The sequence below is a fragment of the Hyaena hyaena genome, unplaced genomic scaffold (assembly GCF_003009895.1).
Source record: "Hyaena hyaena isolate Hyena2069 unplaced genomic scaffold, ASM300989v1 scaffold_700, whole genome shotgun sequence".
In the NCBI taxonomy this organism is placed as follows: domain Eukaryota; kingdom Metazoa; phylum Chordata; class Mammalia; order Carnivora; family Hyaenidae; genus Hyaena; species Hyaena hyaena.
The window spans coordinates 349,238-354,144 of record NW_024081331.1 but is presented as its reverse complement, the minus strand read 5'-3'; the positions used below and the strand labels follow the sequence as shown (position 1 = coordinate 354,144).

At 38.0% G+C, this 4,907-nt stretch overlaps 1 pseudogene; it reads right to left on the bottom strand.

Moving 5' to 3' along the window:
• Positions 1 to 874: 874 nt before the first annotated feature.
• Positions 875 to 1,613, bottom strand: LOC120220418 (annotated as a pseudogene).
• Positions 1,614 to 4,907: the final 3,294 nt, after the last annotated feature.

Below are 4,907 nucleotides of genomic sequence, written 5' to 3'. Positions count from 1 at the left end.
TGGAGAAATAATCTGCTTATGTTTTCTGCCCATTTTTATTGGATTATTTGTTTTTTGAGTATTGAGTCGTATCAGTTCTTTGTATGTTTTGGATACTAACCCTTGATTGGATATGTCATTTGCAAATACCTTCTCCCATTCAGTAGGTTGCCTTTTAGTTTTATTGATTGTTTTCTTCTCTGTGCACTTTTTATTTTGATGTAGTCCCAATAGTTTGTCTGTCTGTTTATTTATTTATGGTTTTCCTTTATATTTAATCACAGATGGGTGGGGTAACACAGCACAATTACTCCCGGATCATTATTTATATTGTATACACACCCAGACCAGTGAATGCAATCTGGAAGAAATTGGCAGTGACCAATGAAAGACACACAGCTGTTCCTTCTCTTGCTCAAAATAGTTCAAAAGCACACAAACTTAGAATCTCATCGACACACTCTCCTGTGACAGATGATTCAGACATAAATAGTGGGTACAAAGAAACTATATGCTGACACATGTATAACCTTTGTTAATGAAACAAGAGAAGCAGCCATAATGATTAAGATACATTCAGTTACTGGTAATTAGTTGTGCCATAATGGGCATTATCAAAAGAAAAATCCGTGCTGCAGAGAAAGGCTATATATACACACACAATGAGAAAATAAACCGCAAGATCAATGCATAAATGTTTAATACTGGAAAGATCACAGCCCTCCAAAAGTTCTCCACGTTTGTTCTAAAAGCCCTCTGTGCTCAATGAAAATTAAAATGATCTTAAAAGGATAATATATGTAAAATTTACTTAAGTCTTTTCAGCCACAGAAACTGTGATGGAAATAAATGTCCGGAATCATTTTCAAAAGAAAAACAAAAATCTACTCTTCTGATGACATGCATGATTAAAAGGTCTATGCAACGTACATTGCTCTACATTCCCAAGGACCAGGAAAAAACCCTTCAAGTCAATTTTTAGTTTGCAGATGGTCCTAGGAGTTTGTATTCCAGCAGGGGTTCAAATCTTCTGGATCTTTTCACCAATAGCTACTGCGTTTTCTTTTTCGATGTTCTCCGCAGCCTCAGCTTTGTAATCGTGTGAGCAATTGTGCATGCCTGAGTAATGGTGTACACTGTAGTGAACATGGCCACACTGGCATTCAAACCCAGGAAGTCCTACTTCCTGCACGTGAAACAGCCGTTCTTTTTCTGTTTTGGGTTTTCAAGAGACTTGCTTTGCTCTTCAGACGGCTGCTGTGCCGTATCTGATACTGAAGCTTGCAGGTCTTCGGTTTCAGGTATTGCTTTGTCCACAGGTGTACTTGGGCAGATGATACAGATTCTGATAAAAGTGACTGATTTGATACAGGTCTTGGCTCCATGGATGCAGATATGAAGTTTAGTGGCGACTGCGCGTCAGGGATGCTGCCGTCGTCGTGCGGGACTGGGAAAGACTCAGACAGACTGACCAAAGCTGCAGGTGGGCTGCTTTTACCATTACTATTATTCTGTCTTTGAAGATATTCTTTATAGCATACTGAATACATACCATGTGTTGGAGGGTTTCCATAAAGTCTGCAGCCAGTAGAACAAAGCATTGGTGCTTGGCTGTGATTCGTTTCTTGAGCCATGTTTCTCTGTTGCACCCCCACAAAACCTGCACAGTTTTATGTTTCCCCAACCGTTTATTTTTGCTTTTATTTCCCTTGCCTCAGGAGACAGCTAGAAAAATGTTGCTATGGCAACAGAGATTTCTGCCTGTGCTCTCTTTAAGGATTTTTAGGTTTCAGCTCTCACATTGAGGTGTTTAATCCATTTTGAGGTGTGTGCATGTGTGTGTGTGTGTGTGTGTGTGTTGAAAGAAAGTAGTCCAGTTGCATTCTTTTGCATGTGGCAGTCCAGTTTTCCAGAAATCATTTGTTGAAGAGACTGTCTTTTTCCCATCGGATATTCATTCCTCCCTTGTCAAGGATTAACTGACCATATAATTGTAGGTTTATTTCTGGGTTTTCTGTTCTATTCTGTTGATCTGTGTGTCTGTTTTTATGCCAGTACCATACTGTTTTAATTACTACTGCTTTGTAATATAACTTGAAATCTGGAATTGTGATATCTATAGTTTTGTTTTTCTTTTTCTTTTTTTTTTTTTAAGATTTTTTATTTTTTCTAGGAGAGAGAGACAGAGAGACAGCGTGAGCAGGAGAGGGTCAGAGAGAGAGGGAGACACAGACTCTGAAATAGGCTCCAGGCTCTGAGCTGGCAGTCAGCACAGAGCCCGATGCGGGGCTTGAACCCACGAACCGCGAGATCATGACCCAAGCGAAAGTCGGANCTCCAGGCTCTGAGCTGGCAGTCAGCACAGAGCCCGATGCGGGGCTTGAACCCACGAACCGCGAGATCATGACCCAAGCGAAAGTCGGACGCTTAACCGACTAAGCCACCCAGGTGCCCCTTGTTTTTCTTTTTCAAGGTTGCTTTGGCTATCTGGGATCTTTTGTAGAGTCATATATATTTTGGGATTGTTTGTTCCTGTTCTGTGACAAATGCTGTTGGTATTTTGGTAGGGATTGCATTAAATCTGTAGGTTGCTTTGGGTAGTATAGACATTTTAACAATAACAGAGTATGGGTCCTTTACCCCTCTGGTTAAGTTTATTCATAGATATTTTATTGTTTTGGGTACAATTGTAAATGGAACTATTTTCTTAATTTCTCTTTCTGCTGCTTAATTATTAATGTATAGGAACGCAATACATTTCTGTGCATTGATTTTGTATCCTGAGACTTTACTGAATTCATTGATGACTTCTAGTAGTTTTTTGGTGGAGTCTTTAGGGTTTTCTATATCTAGTGCCATGTTATCTGCAAATTGTGAGAGTTTTACTTCTTCCTTATCAGTTTGGATGACTTTTATTTCTTCATGTTGTCTAATTGCTCTCTAGGACTACCAGTGCTATGTTGAATTAAAGTGGTGACAGTGGACAGCCTTGTCTTGTTCCTGGCCTTAGGGGAAAAGCTCTCAGGTTTTCACCATTGAATATGATATTGGTGTGAGCTTTTCATATAAGGCCTTTATTATCTTGAGGTATGTTCCCTCTAGACTCTCCTCGGTAGAGTTTTTTTTTTTTAATCATGAATGGATGTTATATTTTGTCAAATGCTTTTTCTGCATCTACTGAAATGATCATATGGGTTTAATCCTTTGTCTAATTCATGTGACGTATCATATTAATATTTTTACAAATAGTGAACCACCCTCGAATCCTGGGAATAAATCCCACTTGATCGTGGTGTATGATTTTTTTAAATGTATCGTTGGATTTGGTTTGCTAATATTTTGCTGAGGATTTTTACATCTATATTCATGAGAGATACTGACCTGAAGTTCTTCTTCGTCTTCTTTTCTTTGTGATATCTTTATCTGATTTTGGCATCAGGATGATACAAACCTCATAGAATGAATATGGAAGTTTGCCTTCCTTTTGTATTTTTTGGAATAGTTTGAGAAGAGTAAGTATTAACTGTTCTTTAAATGTTTGGTAGAATTAATCTGTGAAGACCACTGGTCCTAAACTTTTGTTTTTTGGGAGTTTTTGATTATCGATTCAATTTCATTACTGGTGATTAGTCTGTTTAAACTTTCTATTTCTTCCTGCTTTAGTTTTGGTAGGTTATATGTTTCTAGGAATTGACTTTAATTTTCTTAGGTGTTTTTTGATGAACAAATCCGTTAATTTTAATTTAACCAAATTTATCAATCTTTTCTTTCTTTTTATACTCAAACTAAGAAATCTTTCCCTACCCTCATGTTTAATAGCTATTCAGCTACTGTTTCTACTAAGCATTTTAAAGTTTAATTTTGAGAGGTGGTTTACTAAATCCATCTGGAGATGGTAGCTATTTATTATGAGAGGTAGAAATCCAATATAATTTTTTTCCATTTTGGTCATGAGTTTCCATCTTCATTTATGTAATTGATCTTAGTTTCCTTGGTTTTTTGACATGCTTCCTTTGTCATATCCTAACTCTGCATATGCCTTTGTCTGTTTAAAATTTTTTATTACATCTTAGTTCAAGCTGCTATAATAAAATACCGTAGACTCGATGGCTTAAACAACACACATTTATTTCTCACAGTTATGGAGGCTGGAAGTCCAAGATCAAAGTTCTGGCAGATTTGGTATCTGGTGGCATTTTCTTCCTGGTTTGCAGATGGCTACCTTCTTGCTATATCTTTACATGGCAGAGAGAGAGAGAGAGCAAGCTCTCTAGTTTCATTTTAATGTCACTAATCCCATCACAGGGCTTCACCTTCATGAACTATCTAAATGTAATTATTTCCCCAAGACTCCACTTCCAAATACCATCATACTGGGAAATAAGGCTTCAGTGTGTGAATTTGGAGTGGGGGCCACAAACGTTCTATTGGTCAAACTATCCTATTGTCAAAACCATGCTGTTTTATTAATATTAAACTTCACAATAAGGCTTGATATTTAATAGAGCAAGCTCCCCTGTCCCTGATACTGTTTCTTTCCTTTTTTAAAAAATAAATTTTAAAAAAGTGTTTATTTTTGAGAGAAAGAGCAAGAGAGAGAGAGAGAGAGAGAGAGGCCACATGAGCAGGGGAGGGAGAGGCAAAGAGAGAGGGGGACAGAGGATCTAAAGTGGATTCCATGCTGACAGCAGAGAGCCCAACGTGGGGCTCAAACTCATGAACCATGAGGTCATGACCTGAGCCAAAGTTGGATGCTCAACCTACTGAGCTGCCCAGGAGCCCCTGATCCCATTTCTGAAAAAAGTTTCAACTCTTGTTGGTTCTTTGCTCTCCCGCATATATTTAGAATGAGTGAGTCAGATTACATGAAAAACCATGATGGGGTTTTGACCGGAATTGCACTGTATGTATACTTCATACACTAGTTA